This window comes from Corticium candelabrum, chromosome 18 (assembly GCF_963422355.1).
Source record: "Corticium candelabrum chromosome 18, ooCorCand1.1, whole genome shotgun sequence".
NCBI lineage: Eukaryota > Metazoa > Porifera > Homoscleromorpha > Homosclerophorida > Plakinidae > Corticium > Corticium candelabrum.
The window spans coordinates 1,874,876-1,882,342 of NC_085102.1; the positions used below are offsets into that span (position 1 = coordinate 1,874,876).

The 7,467-nt window shown below is 39.1% G+C and overlaps 1 non-coding gene across 1 annotated transcript; it reads left to right on the forward strand.

Moving 5' to 3' along the window:
• Positions 1-4,469: 4,469 nt before the first annotated feature.
• LOC134194421 (U2 spliceosomal RNA) lies at positions 4,470-4,653 on the forward strand. The gene has a single exon (XR_009972200.1). It is a non-coding gene; the product is annotated as a U2 spliceosomal RNA (small nuclear RNA).
• The last annotated feature ends 2,814 nt before the right edge of the window (positions 4,654-7,467 follow it).

The window sequence follows — 7,467 nt, forward strand, 5'->3', positions numbered from 1 at the left end:
AATATCGAAGACCAAGGTATTATCACGAGAGTAGCTAATTTTTTAGCTTGGGCCTATTCAATGAGATCAATGTTTTGTTATTAATTAATAAATTTTTAACGATATTGTCATCACTGCTGTCGAAAGATAATATAGCATAGATGTGTTTAAAGCAGTTACGTTACCTTATCAAGTGTATCGCGCCTTTGTGCTTGATAGGTAATCAGTTTATTCTTGGTATATCAATCGATACGAAGAAGGTTGTCATTTAATCAATAGGCTCTCTCAACGTCGGACATGCGCACTTGATACGATCACAAGAGAGTCTGATATGTGATTATTATCACAACGTCATAGATGAGATATCTTTCAACTATAGAAGTAATTCTAGAACGCAAGTGAAGAAACCTACACTTGAAGAGAACACGTTTAGTCATCAAAAGCTAAAAGTCTTTTTGGACGCAACAGCGATTGCATGTATTTTATCCGGCGTTGTCTTATTTAATTTTGAAAATGAAAATTTTAATTTTAATTTTTAACGTAGAATTTTGCGGCCGTTTTTCTTGAGAATTGGAAATATTTTGATGCACTATTACGTGACGTGTGTTTTTACATCAGAGAACGTCGTCTCCTTGTATACAAATCTTTTCTGCAAGTCTTGCCATGTCCCTCAGATATATTGCATAAAGTAAATCAAGCCGGAGATTTAATTGCTAATATGTAATCTTTACTTGTATAAACGTGTCACGTACAAAAAAACCAGAAACGCCTACTTTGATATGGCGTCACAATTGCTGTTCTCCTCGCTTTTATGTCGGCCTGCTTTGCATGCTTTGCACAGACGGCAAAATTTACATGTATGCAACAACACATATTTCGACCCTAATCTTTGCACAAACTCGAAACATTGCGCGACGTTTGCAGAATTCATAGTAGAAATCTTTTGAAATTGCACGGTGTTCATCTGTTGTCTGCAGCTCGTTGGCTGATGAGAAATGACAAGAAATAAAAGTTTTTTCCCCTCCATTTAAATAGAAATGAGTATGGGTACAACATGGATATCAATATCGACTGTGACAAATTTATGAAACTTTGTAATTGAATATCTTAACTCGGTGTCTCATTGTAGACACATTTCGACACATTTTTTCTTCAAGTGACTGGGAGAAATAGTTGTTTTTACAATATTCTAATTGCTTGTGACGTGTCACTGTTATATGTCTGTTAAGATAAAATAAACTATTTGTACACTGAGAAGGTTTTTCTTTCTAACTGAAAGCATTGTTACAATTTAATACAGGAGCTGATCTACATGATGGTATTGCAAGCACGTTCTCCTCTTTAGGAGCGCCCTCAATTGCTTATATATACATATATATATATATAAGTATAATATTTCTGTCTGCATTGGCAAGATTTATCCTTCGCATTTCAAAATAGTAAATGTAAGAGTGTGGACTGACCCCATCCGGAATAAATATGTAGCTAGTAATTTGTAGCTAAAACGTAATAGCTGTAATAAGCTCAATGCCTTTCGCCTGACAGATGCCTCTAACTGCAGTGCATATGTATTCCTGCAATTAATTGGATGGCATGTTGTGGAGAAACAGTAAATGAGTATCACCTCTGCTATTTCTATTCTTAATTACATGGCTATAAGCAGTGTCTAATATCGTATAATCAAATTCACGTTTATGAGAAAGCATGACAGTACTGTCGTAACTAAAACATAAATAACGTCATTATTAAACTCATTGCCCAAACATAATTTTCCTTAACTTGAAATAAAAATGGAGTAAGATGCATATGTCCTGTAGCTGTTTTATATCGGTCGGTAAGTCGAGTCACTTGGCGGTGACATCATAAAGTGTATGACGTTATACAGACTTGTAGTCGCTTGTGCCTCCCTTCTTAAGCCAACCTGTGGATCACGTACTGCAATGTCAACTAAAGTCATGCAGACTACAATATTGACCAACTCAACGTATTGAGCTTCAATTAACTAACCCGAGGCGCGATGTCATAATTAGGGTTATTGTTGCGCTTTTAGGATAACAGACCTGCTAGTCACCAATTTATAATTCTTAAGGTTTAAAAATTACTAATAATTATTTAATCAGCTAAACGTGTTTACATTAATAATAAGTTTTACGAGACAAGTAATATAATACTAGAACCAAATGTTCAGCTAAGTTAAATTTATTATCTATTACTATTGCAGTGACGTCATCAAAAGGTAACTAAATAATATATCATTTTAATCAGTTATTCAAAAATGTTTTGGAAATCAACAACTGGCAAAAGTACAAATTTTGAAGGTTGAAACCCTACCTACCCATATACCAGTAACTACTTGTCTTAGAAAGGACGGACAGAAAATTGGAATACAGCGCATGCGCTCATTGTTATCGCTGGTGTTAAATGAAGTAGCACTAGTTAGAGTGCTAAATCCTCGTATTCTAGCTTCAGTTACGAAACAGCGGTGGCACACTTACTGGCATCTGTTGGTTAATTAAGAGCGTGGGAAGGATCGAGGCTGGACATATTGACTGGCACTTGATATTGTCGAAATCTGGCACCACAGTTAGCGTTACTGTCTGAGTGCATGTGTTCCATTCCAATTCTCCAGTTGTCCGTCCAAAATGCGCATTTCGGTTTATTAGCGTACAAATCGATGGATGTTTTCAAAGGTATTGAACAGCTATTAGATGTGGAAAACAGGCTTAGGAACCACGAGATCAACGGGGATCACGCCCTCTAATCAGTAGACTATATAGTCACTACCTCGAGTTAAAATAGGTCTTCGTGAAAACGAGCTACAATTTGAAGAAAACGGAAAGCTGCAGTAGACGCCATTGCAAGGTTGTTAGCACAAGTCCTAGATATCAACTTGCTCAAACACTGTTACTAGAACTTCCAAAATGGTTGATGGGGAACAAGAGTACGCTGACCATATGATTTCAGTTACCTAATTAGTTTAATATATTTAATGACGATATTGCAATGTGCATGCATTTGCGAAACCCGGTCGACGGAGGTTACATTCATTGAATCAAGCTAATTGTCGTTACTTCGCATTGATGCCATCCCTACGCCTCTGTCGACTTCCACGAGCGAGTCAGAATTTCAAGGTAGGATATTTGTCTTTGTGACTACAGTGATTTCATTATAGTTAATTAAGGTTGTTTTCCATTGTATTTGATTCTCGAGTTTTGTATGTAATACTAGAGTTTGTTTTTTGCTCACTTAGTTAAGGTTTATCTGCTTGTGTTTCTGTTCTTCTGAAAAACTTTAACAGCATCCGACAATAGAAGAGCACGCTATTACTATTAATATTAATTCAGTCTTATGTAATACTTTCATGTTCTAAGGACAGTTTTGTGGAGTATACGCAAACTAAGCCAATTTTTATTGACATGTTTTAGATTTGTTAATAATTTTAATTAATAGTTAAATTATAATCAACAACATCAAGGTAATAGTATTGCCACCAGCACTGTCAAAAATTAGTTTTGATTTTAGCAGTTATTGTATGTCATTAAATGTAGAATTTTTATACGACACGAGGAGTTATCCGAGAATAGTGACTACTTCATTCTGGACATACAGCTTTTGGATAAATGAAGTTTTTATTTAAGACAATATTATAGACTATTTACCATTGTACTGTACAGTAGAAATGATGTTATCTACTTTTATTAGTTACATGTCGCTGACCCTTGCAATCATGTGATCAGATGGGTAATTATTAAATTTTAATCGGATGGGATGTTGAACATCTGATTGATCCAAAACTTCATAACTTTGAATTTAAAAATACTATAAATTAAGAATTAGGAGCCTCGCGCGTGCTGTTGGCAAATCTCTGACACCCTAGGATAACAGTATATCTTTATGCAAAGCTTGGTAAATCGCTGAGATAGGCATGATGAAGGAAATCGAGTTGCAAACTGATGTTGACTTCTGTATGAACTTAAGCAGAATCATTTTAGTAATTGTGCTCGATACTTATCTACATATTCAGCAAATTGCAATCCCGAAAGATACACTACGCTTTGTGATTTACACGTACAGAGAATTTTAACATTGATCAAATAAGATGAAGGACGTCACAAGTAGACACGCCCACCTGTGCCTCTCTACTCTTTTTTACCAGGTTGCTCTGCATTTTGAGCGCTGACGGCAAACAATTGCGTGAAACGACAACAATCCAACCTTTGCAAGCATGCACTCGAGACGTTGCACGACGTTCGCGAAACGAATTTGTACGTCACAACTCAACGAGCCACGCCCACATAAGTTGAGAGAGTACGGTCACAAACGTACGACGTCTCTTCAACAGTTGTGTATGATTTTCGTCCTCTACGACATAGCAAAATAACCATACTGTAAATCAAACAAGTCGAATCGATCAAAAGCGATCACTTCATCATCCACAAGTGTCAGTTCATCACACACCAATCAGATCAGCACACCACTAACAATTGGTTATCGCTTCTCGGCCTTTTGGCTAAGATCAAGTGTAGTATCTGTTCTCTCAGCTTAATCTCTGAGACGCCGGACATAGCTCGGCTCCAAGATTAACTCAATCTTTGGAACTTGGGACAGGGATGGCAGCTTGCTGCGCCCTTCTCGCGCATTGTCCATCCCTTCCCGGGGAATAATTAAGCTACGAGCGTAAAAGAAGAACACCACATTAAGTGGTGGACTGCTTCGCGAGAAGCTCACTCTAAACGGGCTGTATTGACTTCCGGTCTGTCTGTCGGTATGTTTGTACCTATGTTTGCAACCATGTTTGTAACTATCTATGTTTGTTGTAAGCATGTGTCACGCTCGGGGAGTTTGTCGAGCCAATCAGCAATCGTTTTGGGACGCGAAACGTAGGTGACGCAATACTAGCTTGTCAGCGTGAATCACTCTCGGGAATTGGCAGAGCCAATCAGCAGACCTTTGGCACATCAACAATGGGTGACGTAACAATCCCGCGCATTATGACAGAAAAGCCGAGATGTCGTAAACCTCCATTTTACGGTCAAAATGTCGTCAAACCGAGAAGCGCAGAATAAAGATCAGGTAATAGTTGTTTGCGTTTGTTACTTTTTACAAAAGAATCGCAAAACAAACGAATTTATCGTTCTTCAAGACGCCAAGCGAAGGTCCCATGGGACCATTCATCTAACTCTAAGCACCGTTGCATGCGCACCACCAGCATGTCATCTGCGATCAAGAGAGCAATATGTTCTAAGTAGGACTGATGATGAATGATCGACGTCGTCTTGCAAGAAAGAATCGTGGGAAACGTTGTGTACGCTGCTTTCTTCTGGATCCGGTCGCTAGATGTGCATGCATGTCGCTTCACCAGTATTTTCTATGCATCTAGGAGACGTACACCGATCTCTAGCTACAACGAATTAGCGGAACGAAAGATGGCGACGATTCAATAAAAGTATGATAATGATCTGATAGTCCATCTCGACAGTTAATTAATTTATTAACTTCCAGTGATACAAGAGCGCTATACATGCAGAATTGAGACATAACGTAGATAAGAAGCCCGCGCCGTTCAAGAGTTGCGTAGCTGTGTGAATTCGAAGTAGTGTGGGACATTGATGGTATTTAGTTAATTATCTTTAATCACATTGATAAATCCAGGTGTTTTCAAAGAATTGCCGTTTATATTATAGCATCAATTAAGCTAATAATTAATATGATTAATTAATAATAATGACAATAATTTAACAAAATTTAATAAATATACATTGATATTTACAATAAATACACACACACACACACACACACACACACACACACACACACACACACACACACACACACACACACACAACGTCACTTCTGTCACTTGTGCTGAATTCGAAGTGTAGTGTGGGAATTGATGATAGTTAGTTAATTATCTTTAATCACATCGACGCATCCTTGTGTTTTCAAAGAATTATACATTCAAGCAACAAGCTAATGAATAAAAAATGATAATGACAATAGATAAACAAAAATTAATAAAATGTACATTAATATTTATAATAAATACACACGTGCCACACAAACACACACACACACACACACACACACACACACACACAAACACACACACACACACACACACACACACACACACATGCAGGAACACACGCACGCACGCACACACACACACACACACACACACACACACACACACACACACACACACACACAAACACACACACACACACATGCATGAACACACGCACGCACACACACACACACACACACACACACACACACACACACACACACACACACACACTCACACACGCTCGTAGCTGTGAAGCGACGGTGTAAACACAGCTTCATTTACTAGTATAATACCAATGAAAGAAAACAGTACACATACAAAAGTGTAGAGTGTGGAGCACACAGGGATAATCTTGGTAATCGTTAGACCTCGAGCCTTACAGAGACGGTGCGTATACAGTACGTAGGATAATGTAAACTGCTTAATTAATTATTTAATAAGGACAATGGCTGTTAGTAACTATGAAATCAGTATAGTCGACGTAGGCTGTTAGACTCGGTTCGCAATAGTTGAACGCTAGCAGTGCCACGTAACAACAAGGGCGCTGCGGGTATTGTGAACATGACATGTCCACGCAATCCGCGACTTTTAGCGGCGCCGTACCGTTGATAGAATCTGAGCGGCCCCGAGAACAAACTGAGCGATGTTCTGTTGGGCTCGCATCCATTTCATTTTTAGTTAATTATAGATGCAGTATCCAAAATTATCCAGAGCTCTTCCAAACAACACATCGAATCTGTACCACCTTGGGACGTCCAGCATTTCTGTCAACGTGGTCTCTTCCTGGTTGCTACTGTATGTGTTCACCAAAGCAAAGCAAAAAGCACATGAAATGATTACCCACACACAGAAAGACGACTCATCTTGTTTCGATGACGTCATGCAGCTCCAAGCCCTTCCAGACATCGCTCACTCTGGACTGTCTGCGGTCGATTTAGACGTCAAAAAACAGCAAACACCAAACAGCACCGAGTACGTTCGCATCCATCCAGTACGTTCTCATTCAGTCTCCGTTGTGACACAAGCGCACAACGCTAGATCGTACGACGTCGATCATGGCTGCATGAAATCGAAGACTGTCGACGTCAACGTTCCCGTGGCCGCGTTTAATGGCTGCTGTAAACATGCAGATTTCACAAACAGCAGCGACTCTAAAGCTGTAGTCTTCGAGTTGTTCTCTAAGAAACAAGAGAAGCTAATTGAGATAGAATTGCATTGCGTGCATACCAGTCTGGTCTTTAGTGAAGCGTTTAAGAAACAAAATCCGGTCTTTAGATAGCCGATTTCTGGCTACGCGGCACACAGCGACATCAAAGGCCGTTCACCAGACAGCATTTCGCCGGGGAGGACGCGGCAGAAAGAGGTCTGGCTAGGCGAGACTAGTATCAGATATGGAAGAGTGAGTGATAGATTCGATA